This window comes from Macrosteles quadrilineatus, unplaced genomic scaffold (assembly GCF_028750875.1).
Source record: "Macrosteles quadrilineatus isolate MER2022 unplaced genomic scaffold, UCM_ALF_1.0 Scaffold_8__2_contigs__length_117827958, whole genome shotgun sequence".
Lineage (NCBI taxonomy): Eukaryota > Metazoa > Arthropoda > Insecta > Hemiptera > Cicadellidae > Macrosteles > Macrosteles quadrilineatus.
Window position 1 is genome coordinate 38,267,899 of NW_026542601.1, and position 27,470 is coordinate 38,295,368.

General features: G+C 32.1%; 1 protein-coding gene across 2 annotated transcripts in view; it reads left to right on the forward strand.

Annotated features, from left to right (window-relative positions):
• Positions 1-24,972: 24,972 nt before the first annotated feature.
• LOC129000851 (alkaline phosphatase-like) overlaps positions 24,973-27,470 on the forward strand; it is a 31,064-nt gene continuing 28,566 nt past the window's right edge. Inside the window, exon 1 of one of the 2 annotated variants that reach the window (XM_054427899.1) lies at positions 24,973-25,055. The gene's annotated coding sequence lies outside the window, so the exon portion shown is untranslated. The remainder of the gene's footprint in view (positions 25,056-27,470) is intronic. The other variant, XM_054427900.1, reaches the window with a different exon arrangement.

Here is a 27,470-nt window from a genome sequence, read left to right on the forward strand (position 1 = left end):
TGGATTTGTTGCTCTGTCAAGTTTCACAATTAATCTTTTCTAAAAGTATTTTAGCTTTGTTCCTCACCTTAGTATTTACTGAACAAGGAACTAAAAACGATGCCAAAGACGTTTCATAAAATACATTTATAGCATTAGAATGACAACCAAACGATTGGAATAGATTAAATATAACACTAAAATTATAATCAGTTACTAGCTAAGGCTGACACCATTTATATAAGCCCCGTCTGTTATAATTAAGAAACAGCACATTTTTGTAGGCATTTCTCGGGATTATTTCATGTCATAAACTGCAGTTTTTCATGAGGTTAATTACTTGTAAAACCTTTCTGGCCAGAAAACCTATCATGTACTTGTACTTGTAATTTGCCACTGAACAAAATATATTTCGTACACGTTTCTCCATATTTCAGCGTAACAGTGGTTCCTTTGCGATGTCAGTTGAAGACACATGCATATGATGGAGTGTGTAATTTAGATTAACATTTAAAGTGACTTTCATCTTCCACTTGGAATGTAGCTAAAAGGCTTCCATGAATTTTGGATTGCATGAAATATTCATTATGCCGGACATGTGTGTTTGAAGGTTCATTTCCCCTTATTACACGGTCATTTCTTCGTGAATCGTATTTCATAAATCTGATAGGCAAAAAGCCACGTAAAATGGGAGTTAAATTGCATAACACTTTGTAATAATTCTCGTATAAACAATTTAAACATTTAAGTCCTGGAAACTTCTAAAGAACTTCTAGTCAACGTTCAGAGTTAAGGCGTGGGAAAAATAGTATTTGGACAAATTTGGTTGAATCGTAAAATTATTTAAAAATAATTTTAGTAGCAAAGAATATAATTAAGTTCAATGAAACAAATAACTGAATGGTAAGTCATTGGCTCAGTTGGTAGCACCACGTATTTAGGGCCCTAGGTAGAGTTTTCGTGGGTTAGCATCTTGGTACCTACCACTACTTTTTATCAGTTCACTTCACCCATGTACTTTACACCCCTTGCTTGGTTGCTTAAGTTCCAAACACAGGTATGTAGCATAATATGTATATGTCGTCTACGAAAGGCTAAAAAGGCCGCAAATCTAAAAAAGAACAATATTATAGCAATTAAAGCTTGCTGACATAAAAGTAAAACGACTGTACATAAATAATCCCAATATAATACAGATTCTCACCCACTATATTACCGGTGACAGGTTATTGTATTGGACTTTTCACTGGACTTATTCAGGTTTTTATTGCACGAATGAGAGAGAATACAAATCTTCAGCGAAATGAAATGTAAAATCCCAGACAATCCATTTTGGAACCGTTGTTTAGTGGAGTGAGTTAATAAGCTCAGGCTTAATCTTTGTTGACGACAAAATCTCACGTTTAGAATTGTGGAATGTTACTTTTTGAAACTATACTGTATATGAGGACAGTATTTGTATTAGATAAAATAAGGGTTAAAAATAATTATTACAGGGTAGAGGTTTAGACCTGCATTCATTTATAATTTTGTCAATTTAGTAATAATAATATAAATATTTTTAGACCCTATGTGACAGATTGAGGTCGTTTGTAAGTAAAAAAAAAACTCTGTTATATTTTTAGATCTTTTGAAAAAATTAGTTCTCAATATAAATCTCAGTACATCACCTTTAGCAGTATTATATTATATCAATTTGTTCATTTGCAAAAAATAAAAGATAAAAATGAAATATGTAATGCAGTTCAAAGTATTGTAATGCTTGTTACAATGTACCCTACTCTAGTTATCTCACTGTACAAAGACTGATTCATTGTTTAAAACTGATGTTTGGGACGACAAAACCTAGTTCCAAGTTAGTCTTGGATTACATTAAATGATTTAAAATAATATTGCGTTTGATCAAAATGATCTTTGTAAAATATAATACCTTGGCTATTTGAAGTTACGTACACTAATTGGTTTAAAAATGGGCTTAATCTTGTTTACTGTAAATCAACAATAAAAGAAAATCCTTTATTAACAATACTAACTAAAGAACAAGGTGGTAAGTGATTCTAGTTAAGCTTTGCTTATTTGGCTGCAAAATTCTTACAATTCAAAAAAAAAATAAAATAAAATAAAAAAATAATTGTAATCAAGTCAAACCTTGATTATCCCTTGATGATCAAAATGTAATATATTGTCAGCCAATTTAATATAACATCGTTTGATCGGTTGGTTGAAAAGGAGTTTGTGCCCATACATGACGTAATATACCATTAAAAAATCTTAGATATAAGTTTGTAAATTAGTCTTGATTCATTAAATGGGTAAACATATTGTAATAAGCATTAAAATTAATTAAATTTAATGCACGACGAGTTATTAAATACGCATTACTATTCAGATACATAATCCATAAATTTACGAAATAAACGTATAATAATCCACCAGTATCTTAAATTGCTAAAAATGCCCGTTTATATTGCAAGGTAACCAAAATACCAACTCTCGAAACGGAATCAATTCGGTTGTTGAACGCTGCACCCTTGGAGAAATAAATGTGCAACAAGGAAATAAAGACAAGGAGAAAGAAGGAAGAGAGATGTACAGAAAAGCAATTTAAAAGACAGTTTTTTATATGTAGAAACCACGATGAGAAATCGGCGATTTAGAAGGATTCCTATTCCTACTTGGCTAGGTATTTCTGCTCTATATTATACGCCGACGCAAACAAATGCTCTGCGCTCAATCTAAATTGAGTTAAGACACGAGAAAGAAACTGCAGCCGCCCGGGGCTATAGAATACATTCTATAGAATGTATTCTATAGCCCCGGCAGCCGCCCGCGCCGTCTCAAAAAGAGAGGTCTGTACATTGCATATTTTTTGGTTGAGTTTCAACCACTGAACGACCTCTAGTCTATATTTATAAAAGGGGAAGTTTGTATGTATATATATTTGAACGTTATGGACTCTGAAACCGCTCGACAGATTGTAATAAAAACTTTCAGGCATTATTAAGCATTATTTAAGGATGGTTTGTCTGAAGTTTGATGCAGATCCGTCAAAAGGCCTCCGCCCCAGTGGCTCTGGAGTTTCCCATGTTAACCTTATAAGTACTTATATTCAAATGGAATTAAAGAATCTTAACAGCTGGTTCAACTAAACAATTTGATTCTGTGATGTTCAATAGCATTAAAAAGTTAATAGGTTTGCCAACAGGGTGCGAGAGCGGGGCTAAACCGTACAGCGAGGCAAGTAAAATTGACTTTGAATAATATCACGAATAATAAGTAAAACTAAAGCCAACTAGTTTAGTACTTTGACAAAATTAATACAATATGTTTCCTATCATTGACATTATCTTTAAAAGAAAATTTAGATTAATTCATCAATTAAATTTCTAATCATGGTGTTTACGATATTTTAAATTCAACTAATAAATAAAATAAATGCTTTTGGCCCCGAACTTCTTTTAATCTTCACATAAGTGTTAGGCTTGTATGGCTCAGTTCTGCTTATGATCTATGGGTCCTTTTAGTCCCTAAAATTCATGAGGGCAATTTAGAGATTTTTCCGAGGCCTCATACAAGATGTAAAGGCGCTTTAGATGTTAATGAGGCTTGAAGACTTAGCACGGCGTAAGGAAACTTTGCAGATGTCAAGAGTTAATTTCGTCAAAGCATAAGTTAGTTATTCTTTTAGCTAGTGTATAGGCAATTTTTAAGTAGTACTATTAAATAATGAAATGTTACGACTTTTTGTTAACCAAAAGTGTATAAAGCTTAATAAATGATTGTTTAAATAATAACCATTCCATTAATAATTTGGGGTTTTTTCTTAAAATTTCCTAAATCCTTAAATATTTGTGTAAGTTGTTTCGTTTGAACAATAACAAATATATTTATAATAAATAAATATGTAATATGGGGCTTTTTGAGTGTTCAAATTGTAAATGGATGCTACAGGATATTCACGAGAGGACTTTTCCAAAGCCAAATATTATAGCGGAGACTTCTGTAAACATAGAGTATCGAGTATAAATAGTTAGTTTAAAATTGTTCATGCATTTTAATCCTTGGGTATATTTATTTATTTTAATCTGTAATTAGATGTACCCAAGCAAGTATAAAATCAAATAGAATGACGAGATCTAATTATACAAATACAGCTTCCTAATTCTTTTGGAATGCTGTTAACTAGCGAACGATGTAGTTCTCGGTATGAGTCGAAACGAAATATTAGACATGGGTTGTTGCAAAAACAACTGTTTTGTTGGATCACTTTAAGTGGTAAATAGAAAAAAAACTCTGTCTGCAATAGTAAATTGAAATAGAAATTTGTAAGGATTAGCACAAAGCACTGTTATTGGGGAAACGGAGCAGGTGTCGTTCTATTTTTTGCCGTGGGGATTATAAACCGTCAAAACCGTCAAATAGGCCCAAGTGCCGTATGACTCCCCTGATAGTAGGCCTAATCTTGAATCAGGGGAGGGGTATTAGTGGAAGGGGGTGTAGTGGGCAGGATGTAATGGATACCGGGTACAGTTTCTTAATTGGACTACCCTAATATTGATTGAAAATTAATATCAATTCGATTAGTAAACCTTCATTCAATTTTTAACCGACTTCCCCACTACCAACAAAGGAGGAGGTTCTCAATTTGTTTGTGGCGATGTTTTTTTTTTCTATGTATGTTCACCAATTTTTCATAATCAGCATATTTGGTTGGGTTAGGTTATAACAGTTTAATTTTATCCTTAAAACAATTGTTGCTCATCCCCCTGGTCGATCTTTTCACCCCCATACCCACCTTACCATGGAACCGGTCACTAATACCTGGCCAGCACCCACCCACCAATCCTCAGGCTGTAAAATGACCCTCGTCAAAGTGTTTACGCAAACGGCACTCGGCCCCGCATTCCATTTTTTGCTGGTTTTAATTTAATAGAATTTACTGAATTTGATTGGAATGATTCAACTGAATATGAAAATAAGTTTAAGGTGATGCAAAAATAGTAACGTATTTTTGTCTTTTTCCTTAAATTGTTTTGTATGAGGTGCAGTTTGTTAAGTAAAAATTCACGTTGAAAAATTATTTTCAATTAACACGAAAAATAGATTTTTAAATATCACCTATATTTAAAATCAATTAATTTACTTTTTACGTTAATATTAATCTTGTTTTACTTTGTATCCTTTGAAATTGACTGACAATTTTACATGCTGGTGGGTGGTGCAAAATGTGTAATAGTAGTCTGACACTAATCTTGGTTATAACAATAGGTAACTCAAAGTTTTGTCTGCTTCAACACAAGTTTGTGGACTGTACAAAAGCAGTGTACTTAGCTGAACTTTAGTCCGACAAAGCAATTTCTGTATCTCAATCGTCATCATGAAATAATTTATTGTTAAAAATATGACAGGTTTTTGTTCTTTTAAAATGTTAGCTTAAGCCATGCACCTTATACTTTAAATTCTGAAGATTAAGCGATATAAGCACATTTCATCGTGTTGTGTGAACACATATTGTACATTCTTAATAAATATATTGAAGTTCATGACACCAGAATAGTGGTTTTTATTATAGTTACAGTTACTTATAAACTCTTTTACATATTCTCAGTAGCTTTTTATTACTATTTCATGGTTGTTAATGTGTTAGTTTGAGCGTCAGGAAGCCTTGAGTAAGAGTAGTTAAAATTGAAATATTAGGTTGTTATTTTCAATCACATTATTATTTTTGGGTCAAATATCTTGTAGCACACAATGTTTACACCTACATTATATTTATAACGATCTACTTTCAATCTAAAAAAAAAATAATATTCTCCGGCTTAATTAAGCTTAAATATATAAAGCTTATATTAAAGCTTATATTATATTAAAGCTTATATTAGCTTATATTAGCTTAGCTATTAAGCTTATATTTGAAACCTTGTCTGGCTTTATAGCATATTAACATGATTAATGGATATCTATATAAGTAAACAAAAATTAGCAGAAAATGGCTTCTAATGCTATTCTTATGGAGAACATTTTACGTTATATCTCGTTTTCTGGTAACTTTATGGAAATTCTACTATTTTTCCCGAGTCCCTGGGGTCAAGACCTTTAATTTAAGACCCCTCCCACCTTTCTGCGACCTACCAGACGTCCAAAATTTTCTGGTAAAAATTTTGTCTTACAGAATTATATATAAGGATTCATGGCAGCTTAAGCCCCAAAATAAGGGAAGTTCGAATATTTTCATATTTAGAAAATCTGTAAGAAAACTAAGAAGAGTATTTCAGATTTTAATGCTAATTGCACCCTCATTAGAATAATTAATATTAATTAATGGAAGAAGAATAAGAATAATTTCACAGAAATAAAATCGAATAATGTGTCAAGACTAGCATTTTAATTCAACAAGTTTATTCAAATGCCAAAAATATATTGTGGCATAAATAATAAATAAGCAAATTGATAGGTAGTAGTAACAATAAGAGTACACCACTTATGGCACGGCATTCTTATATCATTACAGATATTTTACCATTGCAATTTGAATCATGTATTAATATGAGTGAACCCTTTGATTTCTTGGCCTTAAAAATTATACTTTGAAGCAAGTAGTCTTAGTAACAGTAAAGAAATTTTAGAACCACGGCGAACAGCACAAAGCTTTGTGAAAGATAAATCGTAACATCAAAGACAAAAGAAAGCTCCTAAATCATTAGCTTGTACCTGACAGCCACTGTTAATAACTTAAGCCTAAAAACTTCGTAGCCTATGTTGGAGTTTTTTATGGTCACATTCACATCCTAGGACGCTAGTTCTAGCCCGGAACAGTTGTACACACTACTTCAGGCTAGTCCTAGTCCTAGAGAGTTGTGGCATTATGACATAAATAAAATCCATTGATGATTGACAGGTAAATAACCCGGGACCTCGGGACCCCGCGCTCTACCTCTAGACCAGCTCGCTCTCAGGATGTTATAGGCTTAAAAGATACAGTTACAATCATAATTTTGGATAAATTTGGATAAGATGAATTTGGATGTGAATAAACTAAATTGTGAAAACTATTACTGTTTAGTTATTTACTTGGATTGATTATTTGCATTTCGATAGTAAAATGTCAAAATAACACACACGATTGTATTAGAAATCGATTACTAATCTGTCAACGTCGGATACAAAGCACAGAATATTTCGGATATTGGAGAAACCATCAGAGTCATCGGTAACTTAATCTGCTATTTGTGTTTCAACTAGTCAAATTGAAATTGAAAAATTCCATTTACCAATTAATAATTTTAACTGCATCCTACAGTACGTTGTTCAAGTTTTCCTATTTTAATTCTATCCCTTTATAATGTAGTATTCATTATTGAAAGTTGATCAATAAACTAAAATTATATAAGAGTTACTCTACTAATAAGAAGGATAGACTTTTACCTAAATAACAATAACACAATAACCTAAATAATAAATAATAATAATTTATTGGTAATATATAACAATAATACGATAATTAAAAGAATAACTAGCTAAATTACTACATCTATGGGAAAGCACATGCCATCTATCACAACTAGTTTACGAAGCGTACAAAAGTTAGCATTATACCATCACTTTGGTATAAAGGTCAGGTAGAAAAACAGCATAACTGTGGAAAAAAACACACAACGTAAGTTAAGTAGGCATTAAATGGCATCATATCAACGAAAATCTTTGTGTTATAAAGGGTATGTAAAAGTTAAGTGTCCTTGGAACCTAGCTAATCTAGCTCGTAAAACAATTATTACAAAACCACAAACGTTATAATCTTTGTGTCATAAAGGGTACGTAAAAGTTAGCATCACACTGTTACCTTGGTATTAAAGTCAGGTAGCGCTAAGACAGTATCATTGCAGTCAAGGGAACAACATACTACGTGAATTGTGTAGATAACAACAACGATACAGAAGCTCAATTGTGGTAAAATATTGTTCAAATATTTTAACTGTAGGATGGATGAATCTGATATATTGTGCTAGTAATATCCTAATATTTGAAATTACTAACATGACATTGTGAATTTAGTAAAACGTGGGTAAAATCAAATTGTATTTTGTTTTTTATAATTCCCTTTTTAATTCAGTTTGTGATGAAAGACAAGTGTATTGTTACTGTTTGAGCTGTAACAATACAAACACTGTGGATTTTCGCTTGAGAGTCTTACAAAGCCTTTCAGGGAAGACTTCATATAGACGAACATCTGAATAACTCCCTTTCTGTACCTTTCCATATCCCTCTCTATACTTCCTTGAATACCTATCTTTGAAAGTACCTCAAAGCCGAGTAGAAAGGTAGGTTTTATTAATTGTATCGTCGTCAATTACTGTGTCAATACTCTCAACCCCGATTATTTATTGGGTGTTTGTTTCTATTGGTCTTTATGCAATGCAAGAATTTGGTTGTAATAAAAATGTTAATAACTCAAAATGATAAAGATAAAGATTTGGATTTTACTGGTGAAAACCATTAAAATTTTATGTCATTCTGATTAGTGTAAGATAAAAAACAGCTTTAGGTGTGATGAAGCTCCAAGACTTAACATGGCATAAAGAGACTTTGAAGTTGTCAGAGATTAGAGTAATTCTCTCAAAAGTAATGTTAGTTATGCCAATCAATAACTGACCAAACTGTTAGTGAGAAACGAGGGAATTGAAAATTGAATATTTCGAGAGAGCATTGAAGCAGTTTGAGACTATAATAATTTCGTAAATTCTCAAGGTTATTATTAAAATCATTACGTACATTAAAGGTAATGTGCTTTAATCCCTACATCTTAAAAGGCCAGATTATATTTAATGTTGTAAGTTTAGGTAATTTACCTAAAAATATCTTGAAAGAAAGCAGTTTTATATACAAAGAAAACTGAAAAGAGGTAATAAGAACTTTGAACACTTTAAATAGTTTATGCCTAAAGCAGGCTTACTTTTGTATCTTATCGAAATTGGCATCTTAGGCGTCTCTCTCTGACAGAGTAAACCTTTAACTTGTTTGAATAAAGCTGACACTTAAAAGAATGATTTTTTTCAATAATCTAGTTTTTTTAAACTTAGTAATTGTTGTCTGCTTGAAAAACTACATAATTAATAACAAATCAAGGTTAACATTTCGTTAAAACTTATATTTTATGCTCACTGTAACATAGGTAGGGAGCAAAAAGTTGACCAATACGAAAATTTTTCAAAGGTGTATTAATTATATTATCTTATATAATTCTACTAGAGAACCCGTGCGGCTCAATGAGCCGCATAGTGTGAAACATAGCTACGTTGAAAACGTTATTCTTAAATTCAAGTAATCCTAGTTACATCTTAGAGTTGTTTAAAAACTTGTTAGAAACTAATTTTAAATATCTCTATTTGCGTCGTAAAAGGTTCACCTGCATTATTTCTGCTCTCAGTTTTAATTGATAACTTCTAATGAATACTAAGCCATCTGCTTCAATTCGAGTTAACATGTTACAACAAAGTTTTTCCAGCATTGAAAATTGAAGAAAACTGTTGCCTTTGAGACTTCCCTCTAATCAAACAAATTTTCTCCGTAGAGAATCCTAAGTTGGGTGATATCAACAAACCCACAAACTCTGGGTTACCAACTGGACAGTCATAATCTGCTTTAGGCTAAAGCAGCAACACCATTGAAAGTTGGTTAACATATTTTAACGTGTTGTCTGTCAGTCACAGTGATATGCCTTCATCAGAACGTTCTCACGTTGTTCAGTTGAGTTTCTCTTAATACATGTCCCAAAGTTTTGAAAGTATGGATTCATTTGTCTAAATAGGTTGGTTAACTCTTGTAGCTACAAAATTTGGATATACATTTTCATTTTCTCTTTTTGAAAAGCGTATATTATTTGCCTCTCTTCAATCATAAAAATAAACTTGACCATAACTACTCGGTCGTTAAATACATAATCACTAATTCCTTCACTTATGTTTGGTCTAATATTGCCACTAAAACTTTCAATAGCAAATGAGTTGTTGAAACTTCTTATTTTTGACTTGAAATGTCTGGATTGTGTTGGCAAATTAAGTCCAAAAACTTTGTATAAGTTTGTCCGAGATACAGGCAACATAACCTAGAAGTAAACAATCCGTTTGCGTTTTTCTCAATTGAAGTAGACCGAGTAATACAAAAGTTTACAATAGAAACATAAGGTCCGCAAAGATTTTGTATAATCTTACTACCTACTTGAACTTATCAGTCAAGGCATTAATATAGTTTGTACTAAATGTTTTGAAATATCTCGATCTGTCAGTGTCAGAAGTAAACATTTCATGCATGCATTCATTTGATCTGTGATTAGGCAAGTTTACTTTACCACCGTGAAACTGAAAACACTATGTGCTTCGTATATTTTTTCACTTCCAAAGTAAGTCGCATAGCATAACTGTCAAATATTATTCATCTCACCAAGGGAATTTGTATCTTGATGGGTATCTGTTAGACCAGGCTTCTCTTTTTCTACTCTCCTCATACGCATTTAAGATATCTTATTATTGATTGTCTCCTCCTCCTGTTTTCAACATTTCTTCTTTGAACTTGAGACATTTTCGGTTTTTCCAACAAAACTGATTAACTGTTATTTACTCCCAGAAAGCTAATGAGTTTCTTTTTATAAACAGCTGTTTTTTTGTTTTTAAATTTGTTCTGTGTATTTCTTATGGGGAAAACCCGACCTTTGGGAGGGTCTCACGCCCTTAAAAGTAGGAATTTTAAAAATGTAAAACCTTATTGCAAAACTACATATTGAGAGAAATCTTTTGACACCTTAAACGTTGAAATTGGTCCACAAATAAGGGAGGAGTTGCGTTAACAAAAAACGGCTTCACGTATTATAGATAGATAGATATTACATTATATTGACGATTAATATTTGGAAATAACATTTTTCTTCGTCAGCCAATTGAAGGGTTGTGTAATGATTTCTGTGTATTATGAAAAGATATTTGCAACTTTTTCTATCCAGGAAATCCATGACTCATGCAAGGAATTAGGACCCTAGTATTCCAAACTCCGACACCAAGCAATTCAATGGGTTTGAATTATTGCAATCTATTTTTAAAAGGCATAATAGATTTTCACTCTTATTTTAGTTTACTATTCATGTATTAGTTGAAAATGCCAGTTAAATTCTACCAGTATATCTAGTTAAGCCTAAGGCTATGGATGATGTATATAAAGTCCCTCACACGCACTGTAGCCATACATCATGTGGAACTGGTCTGATTTAGTGGAACTTCCAAAACAGAGGAACAGAGGAACGTAAATTTCCTTAAACATGGGATTACAATATGGAAATTGTGTTAGTTTCCGATTCTGTTGTTCGGAACAAAACGTAGATTTGTTACTTTTGTGGCAATAAAATAAAACTAGAGAGTTGTAAACACGTTCGCAGCCCTCTTTGAATTGTATGATTAACAGTTAATTTAAGTTTTGATTTTGATTTGAACATTTTGATTTTCGAAACTACTACTAGAATATTATTACTGATACAAGATAGAAGTGAACAAAAGAGAGAAAGGTTTTCTTGGGAAGTGCCCAGAATAAATTGAACGGAAAAGCTCGAATCTACAATTGTCACACTTACAGTTTAAAGCTCTTTCCAAGACATTCTTAGTGCACAAATCTTACTAAAGGTTTTTTTAGATAGAACCTTTACTCTACAAAAGTGTTAATTGGGAAACAATTGTAAAAATATACCGTCATTTTTGTCGGTACTAAATAATTTACGGTACGTTTTAGATAGTTATAACCTTATAGAAAAAAATGCAACTGGTATTGCAAACTTTTGTTGAATACCATAATCATAATTAAAAAGAACGAAATATAATACAGTCCAATTTTCTAGTATCTACAAATTAATATGTTGAATTATATTAACTCACATAGATTAAAATCCTATTTTATTGTGGACTCTAACATCATTGACTGTCAAAGCTAATATAAAACTAAACATACTATAAAAATATATGTCACATTAAAACATATTTCAATAAAAGAATTTGTTTAAAAACAATGTTATTGACTTGTAATTTCTTGACAAGTGATAATTTAAAACAAAGTTTAAATGTTTAGAGTAAAATATTTCGCTTAAGGTATAGATTCATAGCACCAATAACTTAATTAATATAACTATAAATAATCATCAATTGGTTCAAATTTGGATTGAGTGATTGTATTGCAATCCAAAAAAGTGAATGCCCACTAATATTTTTAATTTTGATTTAAATCTTTCAAAATAAAATAAAAATCTCAGAAACGTTCTAAAGACGTAGGCAGTTTTATAGTTGCTGAACATATACTAAGAAAATCACGAGTAAAAAAAAAATAAAAAATATACTAAAAACAAACAAGCATGGTGTGATAATCAACCACTTTAAGGGATTTCCCCCCAGGTTTCTGTTCTTCTGAAGCCAGGTAGGACTACAAGTTATCATTGTCAAGTGAACGACCACTTTAGAAGTAGTTTGTCTGGCGCAGTTTAACTGGCTCATATTTCACTTTGGAGGAGCCATTCTCACCCTAAATGGCTCTTAGGGAACCTACTTAGCTGTACACTGTACAGGGTATTTGCAATAAGCTTAAGAGTAACGCCATACAAATGTATAATTTTGATTCTCGAATCAAATACAGAGTTTATGTTTATTTAAGGATTTTGGATAAATAGGATAAAATATAAAGACATACATAAAAAGTTATACATTAAAAAAAGAGTTCCCAATAACAAAACTAAGTTTGTTAGACAAGTTGCTGTTAGTTAAGTAAAACAGCATCAACACTCTGAGGGAATATACATCAGATAACTATACAAATTGTTAAACTAATGAATGACCTGCTATTGAAATGATTTCTCAACTTTAAATTAAAGCCATTGATTACCTACATGATTTTATAAGTTTCAAAATTCTTTTGTGAAACGTTTTACATCTGGTTTGGATTGTAAATGACATCAGATTAAACGAATGCATTCAAAGTTAAAGTGGTCAATGTATTCACAAATTGAAACGTACAAGGATCATCGTAGAGCTTAATTTTGAGAATGTATTCTTTATGAGGATAAAGTTTTGGAAAGAATGTAAGTGACAGTTTTCCAAAACTAAACTAAAAGGGTTGAAGTAGAAGTGAACTAGAAAGTGGATTTGTTGTTCTGTCAAGTTTCACAATTACTTTGTTCTCAAAGTATTTTAACTTTGTTCCTTACTATTTCCTTAACAAGGGACTAAAAATTTAGACGAAGACGTTCAATAAAATACTTTTTAGAAAATATAAGAAATATCACAGCTTTGTAAGAATTTCATTAGTTTTTCATCGGGTAATTACTTCTTCTGGCCAGAAAATATTTATGTATTTTTTTGGATGAGGTTAGTACAAATTTTCAAATGTACTACATACATCTTACACTTTTATCCATAATTTAGCGTACCTAACAGTAATTCCTTTGCAATGTCAGTTGAAGTCACATGCATATGATACAGTGTGTAATTTGGATTAACATTTAAAGTGACTTTCATCTTCCACTTGGAAGGTAGCTAAAAGGCTTCCATGAATTTTGTAGTGCATGAAATATTCATTAAGCTGGACATGTATGTTTGATGGTTCATTTCCCCTTATTACTCGGTAATTTTTTTAATTGGGATTCAAATTGCAAACCACTTTATGATAATTTAGTATCAACCAGCTTAAACATTTAAGTCCCGGCAACTTTTAAGGAACTTCTAGTCAAAGATCAGAGTCCAGGAGAGAATAACATTAATTTTTGGACACATTTTATTCAACAATAAAAATATTTCAAAATAATTTTAATAGTATTGAGTTAATGCAACAAATAACTGTTGCTTCAACCTTGCATTTTACCGGCTCACCCCTTGCTTGGTTGAAAATATTCCTCGCACAATTCTCTAGTCTATGTGGATGGGCGAATGCAAGGTCAGGAGGAAAAAAAGCTGGACGCCAGCCTTTGAAAAAAGAAAAAAGGAAAACACCACAATATTATTAAGTAATTAAATCTTGTTGCCATAAAAGTCAAACTATATGAATAAATCAAATATTACACAGACTTCTCAACTCCTATGTTTTACCGGTGACAGTTATTGTATTGGACTTAACAATGGATTTATTCAGGATTTTATTGCATGAGTGAGAGAGGATATAAATCTTCAGTGAAATGAAATGTGAAATCCCAGACAAGCCATTTTGGAACCTTTGTTTAGTGGAGCGATTCAACAAACTCTGGTTTAATCTTTGTTGAAGACAAAATCTCACTTTAACACCAGTGGAATATATTTTACTATATGAAGCTACGTGTGTGCTATATTGATACAGCTTTATAAAAATAAAAATAAAAATAGAGATAAAAATTTTAATTATTTAAAATGAGCAACAATCAAGGGGTTTTTCCTGTAAAACATTATCCGCTTTATATTTGATAAATATTAAGGCCTGATTTGACTATTGAAGTCGATAGTCAATAGAATTTTTCAATTTATTTAATCTAAAAGTCTTTTAAATATGTAGCCTATATAGACGTCAATATAAGTCTCAAATCCTTGAAACTCAATGTACAGGGTGGAGCGCGGTAATTTGCTTATTTGGGAGTGGAATAAAAAAATTATGAACATGTAGAAACTTAATTTTATATTTCACTTACATTGAACAGTAATGGAATTTACAAATTATTTTGTTTTAAATATTATGTCTGGCAAATGTTGACCTTCCCGATCCACACACTGCTGCATACGTTTTCTGAAGTTCTCATGCACTTTTTCAAGCATGTCGACTGGTATTCTGGCAATCTCAGCAGCAATATTGTTCCTTAGGTCTTCCAGGGTTTTGGGACGGTTGCAATACACCTTGGACTTCAGGTAACCCCAAAGGAAAAAATCGCATGGAGCTAAGTCTGGTGAGCGTGCCGGCCAGTTCAGATCACCATTGCGAGAGATGAGCCGTTCAGGAAACATTTGCCTCAAAAGATCAATGGTAACTCTCGCTGTATGTGCAGTGGCACCATCTTGTTGAAACCATGTATCCTCTAATTGCATTGCCTCAAGTGCTGGATGGAAAAAATCCTGCAGCATAGTTAGGTAACGTTCGGCATTCACAGTTGCCGGAAAAAAGTAAGGGCCAATGATGCCTACTCGTGATAAGGCGCACCACACAGTGACGCGGTCCGAATGCAGAGGTCTCTGATGAACTTCTCTGGGGTTTGTGTCACTCCAGTACCGCATGTTTTGCTTGTTTACACACCCACTGAGATGAAAATGTGCCTCATCAGAAAAGAACACAATTGCGTCACGAGGTATGGTTGCAAGCATGTCTTCACAAGATGTTCGTCGTGTTGACAATAATCCCGTGCTGACAATTGTTGGACCACACACATTTTATATGGGTGGAAATGCAGTTCACTATGGAGAATCCGGTGGAGAGAACGCCTTGAAATGCCAAGAGCAAGTGCTTGCTTCCGAGCAGAGCGTTTCGGAGATTGCAATACTGCTGCTCTAACTCGTTCGATAGTTTGTGGTGTTGTAACACTCGTCGCAGGTCCTCTTCGTACAGATGACACTTTCCCTGCTGTCCTGAATGCATTCACCCAATTCACAACTGATTGCCGTCCAGGAACACGTCCGCGTGGGGAAACAGCGAAACGCAAACGGAAAGCACGTAGCACTGCAATTATCGAGTAGTTATTTGAAAAATATGCTTCAACACAAAATGAACGCTCCTCACGTGTCCACTCCATGATGGCAACTCAAAATGAGCTGAAGACAAACTTCCGGTCAGTCACAACAATCATCGCCCACTTCCGCCTCTTTTTGACTAACAGTGCTGCCAACCACCTGCAACTCAAAATAGCAATTTCCCGCGCTCCACCCTTTATATCAATTAATTGTGGTGATTAGTTGTTTTGGGTCTGGTTTCAAAGCCTTTATCTTTTAAGTGTCACGTTTTAACATACTTATTGATAGCACTTCTAGTCTTACTTACGTCAATTTATTACTGTAACAAATTAAAACGAAAAAGAAACATGAAAGTAACCACATTGGCCACCCTCCTTAAAAAATTATTGTTTCAAGATAAAATATGCTCTAGCAATATTTTTCTTTCTTCTTAGGAAAAGAAAGAATGCATGAGGAAGGCCACAGAGGTTTGGAATCGTTTACAGGAATGACGGTGAACGGAGACGAGCAATAGTAGTCAATGTATATAACTTAATGGAGATATTAAAAGCGACATTCAGAAGACTAATAATAGACAAGATAAATTACAATACCAATAATATAGGATTAATGGACAAAAGTGCATACAAACCAGAGCTCTCCATTTTCGATAAATACTTACCATCATTTTACGACCTGTCATAACTGACATCGTTTATGATCAAACAAAATCTAATGCATTTGTTTGAAGGGATCAGAGAGATCACACATATATGTCAGTACAGCAGTGTAATTTATTAGTGAATTGGAATTTAAATTCGCAGAAAACATAATATATTTTCGTATGTATCGTATCCAAACAAGGATGTAAGCTAGGATTGATCAAAAGCCTGCGAAGCCCTAAATAAGACCGTGGAGACACTTCCTAATAGGAGGACCACGGACCCAGGATCAAAATTGTATGGATTCGTATATAGCTAACCTATGTTAAGGGACATGGATAAAGTTAATGTATCAGTCTTTCACTTAAAGACCCTTGCCACTGTTGACAAGGTCACTGCTCTGGATAAAAACGGGTTAAACCTTCGACATAGCTGGTGTATTCGTATTTAAGTAAGCCATATACTTATATGTTTCTTAAGCAATGTAAGAGATTTAAAAGAAAACGGACCATTTAGTAAAATTAATAACCAATGACAACGTTCCTACGAAAGAAAAAACTATAAGGAGAGATTACGACACATAGATAATTCGCTTTATAGTTTGTATGTTTTTGATGCTACAATAATTGATTTAAAATCTAAGTTTCTCAGGGTCTTTGCCCCTACAAGCAACAAATAAAATAAATAAAATAGGCTAATAATAACTTGTAAGCTATATTAAATCCACAATAATAATTTTCGTGTATAACACATAGTTTTTCCTTTCAACTATTTACTAAAGTTGACCTCAAATGACTCCAACGAGAGTTGTTAACATTTATGGACAATATAAAGATAATGCTGAGAGATAAAGCGAATAATGGTGAACTGAAAACATTTTATGATCAGCTTAGGAAGGTTGTTGATTGCTTTTATGTTGTAAATGCAAAATATAATAAGTTTGTTTATTTTATTAATACATAAATCACCCATATAAGTGAAGGATGGTTAAAAAAGGTAATACCTTTCATAATTAAAATCATTTAGAGGAGAAAATAGTTGGGTGTTGGAATAAATAAAATAAATCATGTTACTTAAATTTTAAACTGTAAGAAGTAAAATATTATTAGGGAAAGAGTGAAACAGATGCAGTCTCACGCGTCCTAAATATATCTCACAACTCACTGAAAAAACCACCACTACTCTGTTAGACAATCTGAAATTATTTGTCACGTTACTTCAAGTCAGGTCAACATGTAATCAAAGGCCTCAGGACTCGAACTGTTCCTGCCTGTTGTTTGTCTGGCGAAGACTTTTTCGACACCTTGTAGTTTTAGCACACAGTACAAATAAACCTCCGCAAAATACAAAACTATAGAGCAAAACAAACTCTGTGAAAGATAAAACTGTTACGTCAGAGACAAAGGAAGGTTCCTATAGCACTGGCTTGCAGCTGACAGTCATTGTTGATAGTCAAGCCTGAACTAAATGAATATAATTTGTCTTCTGGTTTGCAATAGAACCCATTTATCCTTGTATTCAACCAAATAATTTATAAATTGATTATGGTTTAATAAATTACCATACGCATTTTTAATTATGTAGTTAAAATTGTAAAATGAATTATTTTTTAAATCAAAACTATATTAAAAATAGCATTTTCATAAAACAATAAAACGCATGCAAAACAGTGCTTGTGAAGAAGCGATAGAAAGAAATAACAGACTGTTTGAATTTCCCATTTCTTACTTTTGGTTTGTATATGAAACGTAAAAATAAACTCAGGGATGAATTGGTTCGTACTAATATTACTGAATTGGTCTCATGCAACGTTCTTGACTTGGATTGAAGACGTTCAAAAGAATAATATTGAAGCGTTTATGAGAATTTGAGTCATAATTTAAAATTAAAGCAGACAAGCCAGCTTACAATAGTAATTCATAAAACTGAATTCATTAAATGTGTTGCAGTGCATCTACTAAAGTACATGTTGAATTAGTTTCAAAATATACTTTACATCAATATTAAAACCTCTTCCTGCCAACGTGAGGTATAAATTAATACTGAATGTTGGTTATACCACAGAACATCCGATACGCTTCAAATTACTTTGGGGCTGTTATATCATTTGGATTAGACAAGGTTAATCACATATTATACACATGTGATTTGAAATGTCTAGTGTAATTTGAGTTATAAATGATGCATGTGGTCAGAATGAATATGAAGTTCAATGAAGTAAAATATATTGTTTTATACTCAATAAAAAATACTTAAATAAAAGTTCATGACACGGTAAATACTTAAACATTTTATAATTCTAAATTGTCGTATAGTTGTTTTTTAAATAATACAAAATTCATCTCTTAGCATATTGTGGGCACTTTTTAAGCTCATTTTAATAACCTCATTTCTATCAAATTACCTGTTTTTAAGAAAAGTATCTATAACAATTTGGAGCGAACTATTTGATTGCGTATTATTATATTAACCTAATTAAAAAATAATAAAATTTTAACCAATAATTACGTCAAGTACTAGTGTTTGATTGTTTATAAAAAAAGGTTTTAGCCGTACGAGTTTATCTTATATACACTTACTCTGTTCCTTTATGAGAGCAAACAGTGTGTGCAAGAGATAGCAAGCGATATTATGCGTATAATGTCATAAACCTTAGTATAGCGAAGCAAGCTTGATAGGTATCATACATTGTGTATTGCATATTAAAAAACGGGCATAAGTGCATAACATTTTCAGAATATGCTATAACTTAGACTGCTAAGAAACGGAATTATTAAAACAAAGACTTTACAATTACAGCTAAATTTTTACTTAAATTCTCCTTAGAAAAGTAAATGGAAAAGCTAACTAAACTACGTACATTGTGTGGTCAATGCAATACATACAATACAAGACATTCAGCCTCACCTTAGGGAGATATGTGTTGTATGTACATTGTATGGTGCTGCTCAGCTTATGTACTGTAGTATTGTGATGAGATCCACTTGCTTCAAGTTGTTTTGCTTAAGTTCATTACATAAAGTGTGGTCTACAATACAAGACATTCAGCCTCACCCCAGGGAGATATGTGTTGTATGTACATTGTGTGGCACTACACAGCTATTGTACTGTAGTATTGTGATGAGATCAACTTGCTTCAAGTTGTTTTGCTTAAGTTCATTACATGAATTGTGTTCTACAATACAAGACATTCAGCCTCACCCCAGGGAGATATGTGTTGTATGCACGTTGTATGGCCCTACGCGGCTATTGTTGTGTAGTATCGTGTTGAGATCGGCATGCTTCAAGTTGTTTCATCTATGTTGCTTACAGATTGTATGGTCTAACAGTTATTGTATTGGAGTTTTGTGTTGAGATCCATTCGCTTTGAGTTGTTTAATTTGAGTGTCTTACTTATTTAAACGTGATTGTTATTCGTGAGAATTTCTTCTACAAGGATACATTTTAATATAAGTATTACAAAAGTTGATTTATTGATCCGTAAATCCAAGCATATTTGTCACAGTTTAATAAGGATGATGGTTTAATTAAAGTCAATTTCTTTCCCACTAAACCTTTATGAAAACCTATACCTATACTTCACTTATGAAAATACAGCCAATATTATTATTTATTAAGTTTACATTTTAACATGTTATTTTCATAAACAAGTAGCCTAATAATTACAAAGTAATAATATGGAATTGTCAATTTATTTTTTAAATTAATATAAACACTTATAATTATCTATTTTCTCAAAGTTTTATATGAAAAATAGAGCAAACCTATTAATTTTAGGCCTATTAATTTTATTTAAACTATGTACTATATTCACGTATTTCCGTATTGAGATCACTTACGATGCTTAAGAAAAGTTGTGGTGTAGTGAAAGGTTGGTAGGTTGAAGAAGGAATGTTAATGCTTAAGGTTGGTAACAATTCAAACACTCCAAAATATTCGCTTGTGAATAGCACAAAGGCTTTGAGAGAAGCTTACATAGAGTAACATGTGAACAACTCCCCATCTCCCTCTGATTCTTCTTTCATCTCTGTCTAATCTGTGATACTCTGAATACGCTTGGATGTGCTTCATGGAGCCATAATACGCTATGCATTCATATCAGGATGATTATTAGTTATTTTAAGTTTTTGTATTTATCTTTGCTTTGTCAATTAGCAATTTCGCGTTGGCTATTTCTCAATGAGTTTGACTAAACATAGTTTTTATGATAAAAGCGTTTTTTTTTATTTGATTTGATTTGCCAAATATCTTGAACGCTATCTAGGTAGACACAAAATGAACTGGAAAGATGAGTTTTACTTAGACGAATAGCTGAAAATTGTACATATTTTATTTTCATCATAACATTGATGTAATTTTTTTCACTTTGTAGTTTAGTTATTTTGAGTGTATGGATAATAGTAGAATGGTAAAATTAATAATAGTATTCGACAATGCATTGACATTTTTATATTATTTCAAAATTGCTTACATTGAAAAAAAATTGAAAGATTTACGCTGTTAAGGAATGATTATTTACAACGAGCTGATTATTTAATTATGTTGTATAAGATTGAATTATTTTGTGATATAAAAACAAGGGCTGCCACTAGAAATTGTAAATCTATTTTTAAACAACCTTTAATTTATACTTAGGTTAGGCAAATTGTAAAAAAACTATGCATGTTAATAATAATAATAGGTTAAATACCTTGTATACGTCCTCAATCCAAGTCGTCTTTTAAAATGACTATAGTTTCGGGGCCAACAGCCCCATTGTCAAATTTTCTGTCTTGTTAATTACTGTTTATAGCATTGGTCAAAGTTGAAGTACACATATACACATACACTGACACACGAAACATTTATATTTACACGTAACATTGAAAAATTCTACTTTTTGGCCGGCCTAAACAAAAGTGATTACTGTACATCATTGTGCGGACCGGTACACTGACTGAACGTCAGTGTACACTTAGTCAGTCAGTGTACCGGTCCGCACAATGATGTACAGTAATCACTTTTGTTTAGGCCGGCCAAAAAGTAGAATTTTTCAATGTTACGTGTAAATATAAATGTTTCGTGTGTCAGTGTATGTGTATATGTGTACTTCAACTTTGACCAATGCTATAAACAGTAATTAACAAGACAGAAAATTTGACAATGGGGCTGTTGGCCCCGAAACTATAGTCATTTTAAAAGACGACTTGGATTGAGGACGTATACAAGGTATTTAACCTATTATTATTATTATTATTCAATCCAGGAGGCAAACATGGATATATGCATGTTAATTCATTAATATAATATGCCATTTAAAGTATTATTATCATCAATGTAGTAACAGTCAAAACAAGAAAATAGACAATTTTAACTTTAAAATATGTTTAAACGATATGTGAATAAATAATAAATAAATAACTTGTAGAAATATTCACGGTTACATGGACAATAGTTATTTGTGTAACTAGTGGTGAAAGTGGCACTTTGCTGCACACGAGAGCAATGTTTACGCACGAGCCGCAGGCGAGTGCGTAATGATATCGAGTGCAGCAAAGGCCTTTTTCACTCGTGTTACACATTATATTTTTCCTACAGTCCCTATAAAGCATATAAATAATTAGTCTTTCAAACACTATACAACACTTTTTAGGTTCAGCTGGCAACACAAATGGTGCCCTAGAGAAAGTAGTACCCGCGGTCCGTATCACTCCGCTATTTTCCTCGGCAAGAAATGTGCTCCGCGTTTTGAGAATATAGTTCCGTATGTTTTAGTAATTTGAAGTGGTTTCCGCGCCTTAAAAAAATGCTTTAAAGGTATTTTCTTGTTTATTAAGATCGTAGGAATGTTTTAAAAACGTTTAAAAGAAAAGTCCAGAAAGTTCAGAAATACCGAAACGATAAACACGAAATGACAGGTTAAATCGTAGTTATAATAGTCAATCAGCTGATCATAGAATTATTATCTTTAAGTGTTGCCAACCTATTTCCAAGCGTACACGGATTACGTGCATAGTAAAACCACGCTGTTTTGTGTTGTTTGGTTGGAATCCTGATGTGCGGCAAAGTATAAACCGTACGGCAAAGTATAAACCGTACGGCAAAGTATAAATATGCAGATATTAGCAGCTTTCTGTACTATAAACAGTACAGGGAAGCCAAATTTTTCGGGTGACTGTAGGAAAAGTACATTTATAGATGCCATAGTTCTAACGTAAATTTATATCCTTCATGCTTAGATTCTATGTACTGAACACTGCACTGCTAACCCAATAACATAAACAAATAATGAAAAAAAATTGGTATATTGATCATATAAAATTGTAGTAAAAAAAACAATTAAAACGAAAACCCTGCATGAAGACGGTTATTTCACGTATTTGTATGGGGAAATGAGGGAGCTACATGCAGAATTCAAAATAAAACACAAAAAAAAACATGATTAAGTAAACAATATTAAGCCATAAGAGTATGATAAAACATATATTTGTGATAGTCTAAGTTCATCAAAAATAGATATCTCTAAAGCTGCCGTATAATCACCCATTATAAGATCAAAGGGTTTACTGTTGTTTAAATCCAAACGCCTGCTGCTAGTTTATACAGCAACAACACAAACACAAACAAAGCTGGCATCTGCAAAGGATATTGATGTATTGTAAACATGGAGCGATATGGGGAACCGATATCTAAGACCAATGCGCTTGGCCAAAGAGCATAAAGCTATTGAAACTATGGTCTATATCTCACTTGCAGACATGCAGACTTTAATATTCTCGGAAAACTTAATATTCAGGTAGTTTAGTCGTATTCATTACATAAATATATCCAACCGTTGAATTGACAACAATACTAGCATGTTTACTTTTCGGTCAGTGATGTAATTTGTTTTTTTTTATAAACCGTGTCGCTTCCAGAGCCGCTTTAGAGGTTAACTGTAAGAAAGGACCATGAGGTCCAAAGTTCGCCTCAATAAAGAAGGATTTTCATTTCTTCATTCCATTCTATGATCGCTAGCAAACTTTTAAAAAATTAATAAAAAAATATAATGGTATACATTTTTTTTATTTTTTGTGTAAAACAAAATTATATTCAACAGTAAATATTGTAAATTGTATTTGCCACAAACGGGCTTGTATTTGCTTTTCTTGAGTTGTATCAAAGCTAAACAACACTGTATCGACCGGAAGTCCAGACCACTTCCGGGGAAGCGGATTTCCGGTCCGTTTCACTGGTTTTGTTGCAAGAAAAGTCCACAATCAAAATGAGGGATTGTACTATATTGTAGTATTGTCAGCATAACAAATATCATACATTTAATATTTTTAATCTCTATATTTTATGTAAGAGATATGTAACATTTGATACACTTACAAAAGTGGAGATCTTGAGATAAAGTGTAGAAAGTGTAGATCCTACATATGTGTGCCTTTATAATGTTATTATTCACGTTATGGTCCTCAAATATGTTACATTTTTTACTGAACTTCATATAGAAGAAGACTTAGAAAAAGAGCAAGAGCTGTGGATTTTATCAAATTTTAGTTACACATTTTAAACCCTTAACCTTTTTAGCCTTTTCATTCTTTTAACGAGCTGGCAACGCGATAATGAAAGGAATTAGGAACCAATCGTTAGGACTGCGATCGGAGTACTACAAATCACCGTCATGGCTATATATTAGGTTGAAGGTACAATTCACGAAGAAGCATGATGTCGAGCTACACCAATGCACAGTTTTCGGTATATTAGGGCAGATTCGTATGTAGAAGTTGTGGATTTGCTCCTCATATGGCAGCAGTTAGATTGACATTATTGGTCCTTTGCTACCATATTTCTTAGGTAGAACTTTACAAGAGAAGCAATAGTGACTTCCAACCTCCAAAAAATGGCAAACTTTTGAATACGATCTTTTGATTGGCAAGCTGTTACTTAAATATAAACAATAAGGGTGGATTTAAGATGGATTTGGATTCCGATTTCAGACCCTTATTTATTCTTTAGGGTTTAAACTTCGTTTGTTACTACCTCCTAGGGCTGGTCATTGTATAAAAGATCCGTTTCTTCAGGATATAGAAATTTGACTATACAGTACACATATTGAAGAGCAGTAAAGGATGCAAATCTTAAAAAAACTGAATTCATTTTATTATTCTGTTAAAAAATCTAAATCATTACTTCACAACGATTTATATTAGATAAATAAGAGAATAAAATCATTATTATTACATATACGTTAAACCTATTCTTCAAACGTGCAAAACTTCGTTACCTGATTAATTTTTTTCCAGTATCTACGGTGTCATTTAGCAAAAGATAAGTTCGTTACTCTATTTACACATAACATTAATGTATAATAATATAAACATTATTGTAAAAATGAACGATAATATCCTATTCCACACCTAATTTAAAATTGCTCCCTAATTTTTAAAAAGCCCCCGGCTTCATCGTAAAACAGGACGAACAAGTCAATTCTGACAAACCAGTGACTGAACACTTTGGTCTAACAGGTTGAATATTTGAATATTTCATATCCTAAGCCAATTCCATATTCAAAGGTCCGTGATATCAAGTATTGTGACGTCACAGATCGACCATGAGCGCGGCTCAGTGGCGGGTCGTAGAACTAAAAACTTCACGCTGCGCCACCGTTAGTTGAATTTGAAGCACCGACCGGGTCGGATCTAGTGTACGCTATTTTCTCGTGGGCAATTATTGTTTTGCCATTCCCAAATATTAAGGAAAAAGTAAGGTAATTATAAGAAAATATTGTGTATAGAATTTGAGGATAGACATTTTTATTGATTGATGTTATACAAATAAGTTTTTAGATAAAAAAAATTAAACTTTTCTAAATGTTAAGCAAAATCTTAAAACCATGCTTTATTTAATTTTACGAAGAAAATAAATTACATTGTATGATTGTACTATCGATCCCGGTTTTGAGAACTTTAAATATATTAGTTTTAATTTGTCGTTGAGGCTGTTGTAGTTCTTGAGTAGGTACTGTAAGATGTTTTTGACACCTTACCTAAAAAAACACATTCATACAAAGAAAACAGTAGAAAATATTTCAATTTTTCAATGTCAATATTATTGGAATCCTTTATCCAAGTATGATTTTTACTATGTATTTTTATAATTCATATGTAAAACAGTTGCACATGTACAAAATTAATAAGCAAGCTTACATACCAGCTTATTAAGTTAGTTTTTCAATTTTATAAACATGTAAACCCGCTCTACAAATGTAGAAGCATTTTTTTTTAGTGAAATAGCTTTGAAAAAGTAAATATCATATTGACTAAAGTTTGTATATTGCCTCAGTCATTTGTATTATGTGTTAGATGTTTCCTTGTTAGCCAGATAAATAGGTGTTGTTTGTTGTTTTATTGTAGTTATACAAAATACGTTTTTGAACAATAAACAAATTAAAATTCATCACTTTGCTACAAATATTAATTGTCATCTGAATTATATTTCACATTAGACAAATGGCGTTTGGAAACCGCTTTGTTAAATTTATTAAAACATTTTTTTTTTTATATAATTAGTTAACTGCTTCCAATAACAGAGTTCTTCGATCACATTAAGCTCCCTGATAGAAATAATTAGCATAAATTAAAAAGGTTGTATCGAAAACAGGTTTTAGTAATGTGTGTTTTGTGTAATTTTAATAAAAGAGATAGAGTTGTCATAACAACAAGGTGAAATATAGTTTTGGATCAAAATTGTGGGTGGATTTACTTTCCTCGTGCGCTAAATCGGGACCCAAAAATGATTTAAGAGTGCGGACGTTGAAAGGTTTAGTTGCCATTATTAAGGCAGCAATTTTATTACTTATTCATAACTTTTTAAAGAAATTCCATTATTGTTCTGTATATTTATCAACAGGTTGATCCGTTTATATGTGAAAAAGTTTGAATACCACTAGAACTTAATTTTTAACGGTTAGTCAGTCGCGTTTTAATTATTGTTTTAAGTAAAACAAAAGAATTGGGATTTGAAAATTATTTTTAACTTTTAATCTTTTGTTTACTTGTTTCAACAAATAATAGCAAGAAACATCAAATTGATGATGAAAGTTATTATAAATAGTCCTATTAAAATGTTTAAAACTCTCACCAATGCTTTAGGATTGTCTTCGCCCCAGTTGTATGAAAAATACACAAAAAACGAAGGTGGATCAAACAATTAAGAAACCACCGAGCCTAAAGCAATTCAATTTAACTTTGTTAAATTATGATTCAGTTGGTTTAACTTTTTGGAAATCTGATGGAGTCAAAAGGTCTGGAGGGTAGATGATATTAAGAACATCTGGAGTGCATCAACCTGTTTGGAAAAAATATTAGATTTAAAAGGAGGATTTACTATGAAAACCCCTAAAGTATGAGCACCACCAAAGGCAAAGCGTAAATATACATTATAGTTTGTGGAGAACAAACTTTACTCATCAATGGTGGTAAACAAAACTTTACGAATATTCATTCGTAAATTGTGTTGCGTTTCTTTGTTAAATAAACCCTAAAATATAAGTAATTGTTTGAGCTTTTATGCTTATAAGTGTATTAACTGAAAATATAAAACTACGAGTATCTTCATTAAAAAGTATAATTTATAAACAACAATGTACTATAAATGTATATAACTATACGTAAAGTGTTTTTTTCGAAAAATCACAAAGTAACATTAATTACAGTTTTCACAATGTTTCACTAAGCCATGTAAGCATAATAACTCCCAACTAACATTTATTTTCCGAGCGTAAAGTTTTAGTTTGTAAGAAAATCCTTAAGCCGAGTCTTAATATAAACAGTCCATTATTTACTATAATAACACTTAGAGAATTACTGGACCTTTACAATACATTTGCTATAATAAGGATTACGAGAAACGATGGAAGGATAGAGGTGGTCTAGAGCAAGTATGTGATATTCCTTTTTAGTCTCATATTTATTTATTTAAGTGATTCGAAACAACATAGATAAGTAAGTTTAATAGAACCTTTTTTATTTGAAATCGTTTAACTAAATTATGACAAATTTAAATGTAAACTAAGGGTTAAGGTAAATCAATATAAATTAAATAATACCATGAGCTCTTTAAATGACATCTTTACTTATTTAATATAATAATAAGGGGAGCAAGCTGGTCTGGTCGTAGAGAG